Source organism: Euleptes europaea, chromosome 18 (genome assembly GCF_029931775.1).
Source record: "Euleptes europaea isolate rEulEur1 chromosome 18, rEulEur1.hap1, whole genome shotgun sequence".
Classification (NCBI taxonomy): Eukaryota; Metazoa; Chordata; class Lepidosauria; order Squamata; family Sphaerodactylidae; genus Euleptes; species Euleptes europaea.
Genome location: NC_079329.1, coordinates 50,137 through 62,420, shown reverse-complemented (window position 1 = coordinate 62,420; position 12,284 = coordinate 50,137).

The following is a 12,284-nucleotide window of genomic DNA, read 5'->3' as shown; positions in this document are numbered from 1 at the left end:
AACAGAAACTCTCTCTGTCTCAGGGACATCCCCTCTCCCTTGGAGAGAACTCTCCTGGCCCCTCACTCAAGGCTCGGCTCTCCCTGTCCAGCAGAGTGTGGGGTTCTGTCCTTCCTGCCCAGTCCCCCACTCTCCACCCCAGATGCAAAGTTCATAGTTGGGAGCATTGCCAGGCCTAGCCCTCAAGCTGTAGAATGAGGGGCTCTCAGGACCGGCTCTTCTTGGATTGGAAGCCCCCTCCCCCCCACAACTAGCCCACCATGCTGGTTGCCCCATGGCTTCATTCTAGGTTGCCTGGAGAACTGAGTGTGGAGACTCTGGGGAGCCCTCCTGGAGCACGGTCCCGAGAAGAGCCAACCTCCACACACACACACCCCTGTGGAGCCCAGGGCCAGTTCCAGGAGTGTCCCAGGTGAGGCAGCCTGCCCCTCCTTCTCATCCTGCCCCACACCTGTCACTCCCCCCTCTGTACACAGCCCAGCCCAGCCGCCTGACGTGGAAAGCCGGGCAGCAAGACCAGACCAGATGGAGAGTTGGAGGCAGGGAACACAAAAGCTCCCCCCACCCATGCCAGAGACAAGAGAGTCAAGGCCACCAGGAAGGAGCCCCCACACACATACACCATAAGCCACAGCACCTCTTGCCCCTCCAAAGCCCCCACAGCCTCTCCTCTCCGCACCAGACTGCCCCAGAGTCCCTGGCGGGGACACCTGCCCTCCTCGGGAATTGCTAGAGGGGCGAGAAGGCCTGGCAGGGGTCAGCGCTGGAGAAGGGGGCAGTCCAAACAGCCGGCACTTACCTGCGCAGGTGGCCGAGGGGAGCGTCTAGCACGGCCGCGGGCAGAGTCCCTTTCGCCGCCTGGACAGCACCTAGCTCTGGGGGAGGGGGGGCGCACAGGTAAACAGACAAAGTTCAGCACGCTGAAAGGGGGCGGGAGGAAGCCCCTGCCTGGACGGCCTGCGGATCAACGTGTGGGGGGAGCCCGAGGGTCGCCTTGGCCAGGATTGGCAAGGAGTCCCCCTGTCGACCCTCCCCAGAGGCGGCAGCGAGTGCCGCGCGTGGCGCCGCCAGCGGGCGGGCCCGTCCCTCTCCGCGTCTCCGCCTTGGTCTCCCCACCCCCTGCCCCGCCAGGCAGCTGTCGCCCAGCTGTGGGCCACCCGCCAGGCCCGGGGCGCCGCCCGCCCCAGCCGCCCGTACAGCCGTCTCCGGAACAGGCGAAGCTGTTGCGAGCGGCCCCTTCCCTCGAGGCATGTGCAGAGTGCCTGGGCCTCCGCCGCCGCGGACTCGCGACCCTTCTTGGCTCGGAGAAGCCCGGCTCTGCTCGCCCCGGCTCCTCGCCGCTCCCTCCCAGAACTTTGCTGCGTCTGCTGGCTCTGGCGACACGCGGGGCTTCTGCCCGCCGCCCTTGCTTCATTTGGGGGGGGGGAACGTGTAATACAGCCAATCTGCTGCCCCTCCCCCCGTTCGCGCAGATCGGAGGGGCTGAGAGAGAAAGCGGCGGCAGCTCGGCCCCAGCCCTCCCGGACTGGTCGAAGAGAGGGGTTTCGGCGGCGTGGGGGGGAGGCTCAGACCCCCCCCCTTACCTGGCAAGGGCTCCGTTAGCAGCGGGCGTAGCAGCAGCTGGTTCATTGTCGGGGGAGCCCAGTAGTCCCCCTCCGGTCGGCAGGCGCCCTCCCCTTCCCTTTGTTCCTCTGTGGGCCCCCCCCCTTCTCTCGAACTTCTCGGCCGCGCGCGAGCCGGCCCTCCCGCCCTTCCTCCGGAGCCCGCCCCTCTGCTTGGCCCAACTTTTGGCTTCTCCCCCCCTCCCCGTCTTGTCCTGCGCTCGGCCGCTGCGTTCTCCAGCCCGGCTGCAGCCTCGCCCCGTCTGCGGGCCCCCCTCCCCGCCAGGCCGAGTCGGAGCCAGCCTGGGACGGCTGACTCGAAGGGCCCGGGAGGGAGGGACGCGCAGTGCGCGGATGGCCCCCGAGAGACTGCCGGGCAAGCCGCCGCTCCGGCCGAGCCCCCCAAGCTCCTCGGCTCGGCCAGGCCCCTGGGAGTCATGAGCCCCCCTCTGCCCAGCCCGCAAAGGGGAGACGCCCGGGCTCCGCGGGGGCTCGCCGGCTGCCCAGAGAAACCTATTGCAGAGTCGAGGGGCCCGCTGCGCTTGACGAATGCAAGTGGCCCCTGCATCTCAACCCCCCCCCCCAAGCTAACAGAGGGCTGCGGGGGCCAGGCGCTTCATCACAGCTTCCCCCCCGGGGTGGGTAGCGTTTTTCGACTGGCTGGCATGCGTGCACAAGCAACAATCGTTGCGGGACAACCGCGGTGAGGCCTGCCCAGAGGAGCCACTGCTGGGCCTCTCCCCGGTGCGCCACAGGCTTGCAACACCAGCCTCCTCCTCGAGAGCAAGAGGCCAGCCTGGCATCTCCTGGGCAGGCTCCGGGGCCGCTTGCCTCCTTGGAGCACAAAGCAAACACCCTGCCGGGCAGCAGTAAAGCATTGACCCTGGCCACCTGCGGGGGGGGAGGAGGAGACGCGCCCTCCCCCTTTGGCTGGGAGAGGGGGGAGCCGCGGGCGCGCCGGAGCCGGCTGGGGGACACCCCCTCGGCTGGGCACAGGGCCGAGCATCCCCACCCCCGGGCGGCTTCTGCGGGCTTCTGCCGGGGAAGCAACAGGTCCGGAGAGCGCTGCCGGGCTGCTCTTTCTGGCTGGCCGGGAGAGCTTTTGGAGAGGCCGGCCGGAGTCGGGATCGCGCGCAGTAGCTCAGCGGCTCTGGCCGTCAGCAGGCCTGCGCGCACACGCCGGCCCGGCTTCTCTTCCAGCCCGGCAGCGACCTCCGGCTGAATGCTTTGTCTCCCCCCACCCCAAGCTTGGAGCATCGGGTTTGGATCAGCCTGAGCAGCTGGCACAAAAACACTGGCCCCTTTGTCCGCCTTTGTCCTGGAAACGGGATCCCAGGGATGGTTCTCCGCTGAGCAGCCGGATCTGATTCAGAGACTGGGAGGGAGATGGGGGAGGGGGGCTCCGTGTCCCAGTTGGCTGAAGAGTTCCTTCAGCCTGGCCCCATGCCCCCTCCTTCTGGCCCGCTGTCCTGGTCAGGATTAGGTCCCAGCTTGGTTGAGGCCCACCACCCTGCAGGGCACCCCCAGACTAATCCTTCCCTAATTGTTCTCCTCTAATCCCTCACAGGGATTGAAGCACCAGAGAAGGGGAAGGGGGGGGCTGGTAAAGTGTAGCTTGGCGGGTGCAGATGGTCAGAGAAGATGTCGCCTCAGTCCCGAGGGCCGTGTAGCATTTGCAGGCACTCCAGCCTCTGGGCACAGGCAGGCGTCTTGGGATGGCCGCTGCTCCAGGGACTGGCCTTTATGTTCCAGAGGGGAAGGGGGGTGTCTCCAGGAGGGGTGGGCATGAATCTGGCCAATGGGCCCCCGGCTGTCCCCCGCCAGTGCCCAGTAGTGTCTCCCTGTTATTGGGTCAGCCCTTATAGCCCAGGTTGGCTCCAGCTCCCCAGGGCTTGGAGCTAAGCAGGGTCAGTACTTGGACAGGAGACCATGGAGGAAGACGGGGTTTGCCGTGTAGAGGAAAGCAATGGCAAACCGCCTCTGCTCATTTCTTGCGTTGAACACCCCATGGCTGGGGCGGCCATAAGTGGCTTGTGACCAGACGGTACATCATTTTCCTTCTTCTTCCCCCTCCCATCCTGGCTGCAGTGGGTGTGGTCGGGGGCATATGGACTGCCAGACACAGGCCAAGCCCACAAAACAGCCTGACCTCCCCAACTGGGATGACTGCAAGAAAGCCCTACAGGCCAGTCCTGCGGTGATGGCATCTTTGAGGCAAGGGGAAAGGAGACCCACATCTGGAGGAGAGAGGTGCTGGGCTTGCATGTGGGAGTGGTATAGGATGCATGGCGGGCATGTACATACACATGCACGCGAACCCCCCCCCCCAAGGGTCAGGCAGAAGCAGGTTGCTGCGGAGGCTCTTCTGCTAGTCACCTTTCCCCAGTCTGGCACAGTGGCTGTTGGCGTGTGCGGAGGACAAACCCCAGGGGCTCCTAGACAGTCACTTTGATGGTCTGGCCTGTTGGGGGGGGGGGCGTGTATGTGCCGTAAGAGGAGCCAGGTTGTCTCCTGGCCTGATGGTGAAGAGAGTAGGTGACTGTGTGTTTGGCTGAGTAGATTTTCCCCAGTGAGAGTTTACTGGAAGTTTTAATGACTTGGGCAAATGAGCACTGGGCATAAGTGCCCACAGCTGTTGGGAGTGGAAGGTGGAGGCCAGCCCCCACCCCACCTGCAACTGCATTTTACTGGGGAGCCCCTCCCCTGTTCATTGTTTCCCCAAGCCCAAGGTTCCGTGATGTGCAAAAAGGGCTGCTCCTTTTTTATTTCTGACAGCACATTTATCTCTGTATGTGTTTTTTTCCAGCAGGAAGAGGTGCTCCTTCCCCACGGCTGCCAGAATCTCAGATGCACCACATGGAAAACAGCACCCTCCCAGATGCTCTCCCTTTTCGGTTTTGCTGATGGAGTTTGTGGCCACCCAAAATAGCAGCTTCCAGTCTGCAATGTGCAAAGATACCTCATCTGGCTGGAAACACTTCATCATGAAACCACTGGTGAGGAGGCTATAATTTGTCCTGCAAGGAGCATCCAAAAAGGAAACAGCGTATTTCATGAGCTTGCATCAGTTACACTCGATATTTCTATCCCATGTGCACATTTTCCAGTGGTGGTTGCAGGAGATTCCCATGCTGGGGGCAGTAATGGAGGAGGCACATTCCCCCCGCACACACACACACACTGCTGCCTCCTGTTTTCATGCTGGCGGGGCAGCCAAATGAAGTGCTCCACCACTGGCTACATTGTTAGATTAGTCATTTGACCCTGAACCATTTCTGTCCGGCTTCAGGCCTGGTACGGGTTGGAGGCTGCTTTGCAGCACGATCCTTGGGGGAGGGCGAAGGGAGCTGACGAGGCGCTTCGCCAGTGAGGAAAGAGACAGACCTGGGGGCATGCCAGGAGTCAGTCGACTCCCTAAGCAGCCCCAACCTACGAATGCCCCCCAATCCATAGCTCACAGGGGAAGAAAAAGCCCATGTGCCCCTCCACAGACGCAGTCCCACCCCAAAGCCCCAGAAGAGCACAGGATGCTGACTGCAGCCACAATGAATCCCCCCTCCCTCACACCCAATTGCCCCCCCAGCACCACGTAAACCCCAACCCAGGATGGCCCATAGTTCAGTAGGTAGGGTGTGCAGCACAGGGCTCTGCCTCAGAGGTCTCTTCTGTGCACACTTAGAGCGCACAGTGTTGCGCTTGGGAGGTGGGGGAGGCCCCAAGGGGGCACTCTGCACCAAGGAGGGACCACTCAGCACCCACACACAAGGGGCAGAGCAAAGTTCATGTTGTGAGGCTGACTTGTCTCCTTGCAAAATCCAAACAGGCTCCCCATCTCCAGAGGCTGAACGAGGAGGGGCAAGCTCACACCGACAGGTGAAGAGGGGTGGGGATCCACCTTTCCTGGGCTGGGAGTCCGCACCAGCCTCCCCCCTTGCCAGGGAACTGCCCTGGCAATGATGGCTCCCACAACAGAGCCCAGCAGTATGTATGTACAGGGGCGACTCGAGCCAGGCCCTCCTGGCCCCATGCCCCTTGTCATTCAATGGGGCGTATGGCCAGGGAAGTGTACCTGGGAGAGCTGCAGAGGATGGGGGCAGGCAGGGATGCTTCTAGCCCCACATACTGGGCTGTTAGCACCCCCCCTAGACAGGGCGCCCGCACCTCTCAGGCAGGGGACAGGACACAACTCCGTCAAGGGGTGCCCAGCAGCTGCCCCACCGGCCCCAATGCAGCAGCAGCAGCAGACTTTGAGGCACCAGCCTGGCAATCGGCTCTTTCCGCCAGTCCTCGGCAATGCTGAACTTCTGAACCTGAAAACCGATAGACAGCTCAGCTCGCAAATGCCTTGAGGATTGGGGTGACCCCTTTGCAGGCCCATAAAATTGGACCCTTAAAGTTCACCAAACTTTGGTGACCATCTAAGGAGAGTCCCTTGCAGCCACGCTGTGAATCTGGGGACTCTATCTCCAAAAATGCCCCCACAGGAGCTTAGAAAAAGATCCCCATGGATAATAGTGGACACAAATTTTTTGGTAAACCCAGAAATAATAAGCCGAATACTGAAATTTACTGGTATGGGTATTTGGCTTATTCCAGGTTTACCGAAGAAAATCTGGCCTAATAAACCCAAACCCAAAATTTACTGGATTTTTTTTTTTTTGCACAACAGTATGTGGAACCTGAAATATGATGACCCTTGAGGCTCTTACTAGTGCATGTTAACATCAGCATGAAGTCTCTGCATGATGTGGTGCTTGGTCATCAATATACTGATGCTGCCCAGCCGCCATACCTCTCATTTTGGCCACCCCCAGAAGCTGTTGCCTTGGCCCTGGAGCAGTGTGTGGTTGCCATGCTCAGGCACGGAGGAGCACAAGACGGAGGTGGCGTTACTCCAGGTGGCATTGTCCTGCCAGGGTTGGATTAAAATGTCCCCCTGGAGGCTTTACAAGGGGCTTGGCCTCGTTGCTGGAAAAACCGGTTGGCGCTGTTGTTAGGGGCACCTTCTTCCATCTTCTGTGGACACGGTCTTCCCTACTCTACCTGGTCAGCCTCCCCACGTTGGTGAGTGTGCCTGCAGCTCTTGAGTGGATTAGATTCCTGTAACGTGCCACACAGCATGGCCCTTGAAGGTAACTCAGAAGCTGCAGTGGGCCTCTCTTTTGACCAGTGTACATCTGACCCCAATATTCAAGCAGCAGCTGCACGAATTTCCTGTTTGCTTCCAAGTCATCATCATCATTACCTTTATTAGGCATTTACATCAGCAAACAATAAAAAAATTTGCGAAATCAGTTAAAACAGATTACATTAAAATGACATTACTTAGAAGTATGAACAAACTGCTTGCGAATCCTTTGTGCAGACAGGAGAAAACTAGCTACTTGTTGGGTGACAGAGGGGTTTCTGTCCGATAAAAGGTACATCACCGACTGCTGATCTGAGAGACTCTGATCACTAGGCAGTAGGGGTTTAATATAAGTATTCCTCAGCCTCATGTAAAGCTGGCAGTACAACAGCACGTGGGTTAGGTGTTCAGGATCCCCAGTCTTACATGGACAATGCCTATCAATAAAAGGGATTTCTATCTTCCTTGTAGAATAGCTGAAGGAAGAATGTTAAGTCTAGCGAGCATGAAAACTCTGTGAATGTCTGGTGATTCCAAATAAGACAAGTAGGAAACTGCAGCTCCATAAACTGGAATAATACCATGAAACATGGGGGAACAGTGTCTATTAGCTAGGGAGGGTCTGCATTTCTATATCTAGTAGGAGCTGACATAACAATCTAAATGCTTGCTCTTTCCCAAGCATTAAAAGAGAATCAAATGGAATGCCGACAGACTTGAGTTTCCTGATCATTAATTTCGACCACTGGCTTATGTAAGAATCTCCCAGCAGTGCAGGAATATGCTTCCAAGTCCTATTCAAGCTGTTGGGAGGGACATCTGTTCAGCCCTTTGTGCCAAGGATCCCCTCTCTCTTCATGGACCTCTGTACCACCTTCCTTCAGTCCGGCTATTCCTTCTCCCAATGCCCTCACTGCCTCTGGCCCATCCACAAGGTGTCACTGTTGGTGCTCCCCTCACCCGATGGGTGTGGCCTCAAAGAAGGCTAAGCAAAGGTCTTTCTGCCCCGTCTTTAGAAGGTCAGAAAAATTGGAATGGTGCCAGAGAGCTTTTCATTGAAAATGGAACCTGCTGATCCTTTTGTATTATGGTGGCTGGTGTTTTCTTTCTTTTATTGGTTATTGTAGGCTGGCCTGTGCCACTGGAAGAGTATGATAGAATTTTAAATAAAGAAATAAATATTCTTCTTGAGTTTGCACCACACAGAACAGAAGTCCACTGTGCTTCCTCTCACATGACTGTCTCCTTTAACACCGATTGGCCCTGGCTGATTCCCGTGGGCAGCCACAGCTGCCCCCAGGACCAGCTAGAGGAATGAGCCTGTGATCCAGTGCCCGTACATGTCATGAAATATAGCAGAAGGCAACATATTCGCCGACTGAAGGAAGAGGAGAGAGGAGACATTCTGTACAAGACAATGCTGTCACTGGATAGATAAAGGAAAGGAGAGAGGCCGACACAAACCAGGTTGGCCTGATGGAAAGGTAAAGAAAGGAAGGAAGTCAGGGATCGTGCCCTGAAGGGTCAGGAAATACTCAAAGAACTTGAAAGGAAAAACACTGTAACTCCATTTCCTGGAGAAAGATGGGCAGAGGCATTTCTACTGAGCGCCAGCCTGCCAAGGCTAACGGAAAGGGGTAAAGAGGTCCTTGAGAGGCTGGTGCCATCACATGAAATCACAGACACAACAGCCAGAGAGGAACCAGACTCCAGCACCGAGTGACCCTTGCTCTGAAAAGTTTGCAGAGACGTTCCCTGCATCTCAGAGAGAAAGACAGGCTATTAGTGATGCAAATAAAGACATAACAGGAATCAAAGTTAGGCAGCCCAACCTGAAGGATCTACCACTGTCAGGATGCTGGTGTGACCTCAGCGCCTCTAATCTTTCTGCAGAGCAGAAATAAGTGACCAAAAGACTGCTTTGCAGGGTACAATAGCCAAAGGTGTTGCCATACAGATCGTAGCATGCCCACTAACACCCACCAACCACACAGCGGCACACTACTAATGCCCTCATAAGCAGTATATGGGGGACAACAGGCCAATCTGATCTGCGTAAGACAGCCACCCTCATACCTGGAATCCTGGCCCAGGGAGGACAAAAGGAGCACAGCGCCATCTCCTCGATGGAGCTCTGTGATGCAGCCCGTTCCAGGGATCTCTGCTGCTCTGGGTTGGAGACCCCCATGTGACGAACGGGGAAGGAAAGAGGGCAGCTCCAGCCACTGCATGCCTGGGGCTTTGGTAACTCACTCAGCAGAGATGACCCCGATAAAAACCCAAGACCTCTCTTGCACATGAATTCAGGTGTCTCCCACCCCCACATACCTCACCGGAGAAAGCCTCCCTGGTGGCAAACAGGAGACAAAGTTGCAGCCCCCAACGAGGGGGAGGCTGGCAAGACAGCAACACTTACCTTTTGCCCAGCAACAGGTTGATCAGAAGCAAACTGGCTGGAGGCATTTCTCACCCCTCCCCCCGTAACCCTATTGCTGACACTTGCCATATAAGACAGGGCAGGGAAACCCACAAGGAAAGGCACGCAGGGCGCAGTGGAAACTCACGCAGCCTATCAAAAGCTCTGGGGGGGGGGCGCTAGGTGCCCAGACACTCCGGATGGAGGACCCAAACACTGATAAGATCATTTTTGCCCTCTCAAACACAATCGTACTGAGTGGCTGCCCCAAGCACCCATTGTTTGGGCAGTTAGGCCCCCACACAATGCCCCCCTGCTTCACCAAGTATGTGTGTGTGGGAGGGGGGTATCTGAGCCTGATCTGCCAAACCTAAATCAGGCAAACCGAGGCAGAGCCACAGTGCACCCCACAACAGCCCTGGTAGCTGTGGCAGCAAGTCAAGCAGGCAGCATTGCCATATCTCTTGCTTCAGGAAGGTTCCTATGTCTTTAGGCCCTATGAAGCCCAGAAGTGGGGCATGGGGGAACTAGCCCTTCCTTGCAGTTTCCTCCAGCAACCGGCATTCAGAGAGGACTGCCTCAGAACATGGAGGTTCCATTAGCCACTTGGGCTAATCTCTACTGAGGGACATAAAAACAGCAATTAAAATGAAGGCGATGAGTTCCCCTTTAAAGCCATTTAAGCGACTGGCTGCCACTGTATCTTATGGCAGTGGATTCCATAAGTAAACAATCAGCTGTGTGAGGGACCCCATCCTGAGCCTATTGAAGGGAACTTCACTGGGTGTCCCTGAGTTATGGGAGGAAAAAATGTTTCTCCCCACCCCCACCCTATGCATAATTTGATAAGTCCTGGTCACGTGGCCACACATGCCTTTTACCACCCTTGACTGGTTATTCAGCTGCAGCTTTTAATGGTCAGGAAAGATCTGGCCACTGTGGTGTACGCCCCGGTGACACCTAGACTAGATGGCTGCAGCGCGCTCCACACGGGGCTGCCCTTGAGAAGGGTGCAGAAGTCAGGATGTTGACTGGAGCAGGTCATAGGGACCATCTCATGCCAGTCTTGGCCCACATTTTGACAGCTTATGCCAGGATTCACACACCTAACCTCTCTCCCTTGCTTTTTTCCTCAAACAAAATGTATGCTTGGAATCCCCCAGGCCAGACAGTGTGCACCCGAGAGTGCTCAAAGAACTTTGTAGAGAGCTTGCAGAGCCTTTGTCCATTGTCTTCCAGACCTCTTGGGGGATGGGAGACGTGCAACAAGATTGGAGGAGGGCAAAGGTTATCCCAATTTTCAAAAAAGGGAGGAGGGATGACCCAGGAAACTACAGGCCAGTCAGTTTGACCCAGGGAAGATACTGGAGCAGATATTAAAGAGATCAATAGGCGAGCATCTGAAGGACAACCTGGTGATCCGGGGAAGTCAGCATGGATTTGTCCCCAACAGGACCTGCCAGACCAACCTCATTTCCTTCTTTGATTGAGTGACCAGCTTACTGGATCGAGGGAATGCGGTTGATGTAGATTACTTGGATTTCAGTAAGGCTTTTGACAAAGTTCCCCATGATGTTCTGATGGGTAAACTAGAGGACTGTGGACTGGACCCAAGGATAGTTAGGTGGATAGGGAACTGGTTGGAGAACCGCACTCAAAGAGTGGTTGTCCATGGCATTCCATCTGAACGGAGGGAGGTGTCCAGTGGGATGCCACAGGGTTATGTTCAGGGCCCAGTACTTTTCAATATTTTTTTATAAATGATCTGGATGAGGGTGTGGAGGGACTACTCACTAAATTTGCAGATGACTCCAAATTGGAAGGAGCAGCGAACACCCCAGAAGAGAGAGATAGAATTCCAGGAGATCGGAACACACTGGAAAGGTGAGCAAATGTGAACAGGATGCAATTCAACAAGGACAAGTGCCGAGTTCTACATCTGGGTAACAGAAGTAAGGGACAGGCGTACGGGACGGGGGACACACTTCTGGGCAGCAGTGTGTGCGGACAAGATTTTGGGGTACAGGTAGATCGTAAGTTAAATATGAGCAGCCAATGTGAAGCAGCGGCAAAAATAGCTAATGCGATCTTGGGGCTCAACATCAGAGGCATAACAACCAAATCACAGGATATCATAGTTCCGCTGCACATTGTATTGGTCAGGCCGCACCTGAGGCACAGTGGCCAGAACCGAACCCAGTACTGTCCTGTGGCCGCGTACATCCCTCGCCTAATGAGCCCCAGCAAGGAGTACGCCTTTCCCACCACAGCCAAATTCTGAGCTGACATGTTTCAGTGGGCCCGCCCACCACAAGCTCAAGATTTCTCTGCTGGTCAAACCCCACCCATAACACATCCCGGCAGGGTGTGAGCTTCCGTGAGCAACAGCTCACTTCTTCAGATACAGCTAGAATGCGAAAGCGCACACCCTGCCAGAAATGTTGTTAGTCTTTAAGGTGCTACTGGACTCTTGCTCTTTTCTACTGCTAGTGACAGACTAACATGGCTACTCGTCGTGATCTGCATCCCAGCAGTTTACAAGCAAAAAAGAAGCACACGCACGCGCGCGCACACACACACACACAGGCCATGTGGCAAAGCAAACTTTGGGCTCCAGAGTCAAGGAGCCACCCCAGGACGAGGACTTGCGGCCACTGGGGGGGGGCACACACAGAGACACCAGGAGGGCTGAGCCATCAAGGTCAGCCTTATCCACTCAGCCTGCCAGGGGTCTCCAGGGTCTCAGGCTGAGGCCTTTCACATCCCCTACTGCTTGGTCCTTTTACCTGGAGGTGCTGCTGGCGATTGAACCTGGGGCCTTCTGCCACTGAGCCATAGTCCCTCCCTCTTGTGCCTGGATCAGGTGTCTCTGAGCATGTACTGAGTGTCCACAGAGACCTGAATCTAGTGTCTAGGGCTATCAGGCTGAAGTCCTGAGGGCACCCCCCCACACACACACACACTTTGATTTGATAAATTAGGTGGCCAGCCAGGTGGAATTAGCAGCTCCTGGGAGACCCTGGGGAGACCCGGCAGTCCCTTGGATTGGGATGTGGCGCAGCAGCTCAGACTCTTGCTCGGAGGGCTGCACCTTCCTGAGCGCCCGGGCAGGCAGGCAGGTAGGTATGCGGCAATTGCT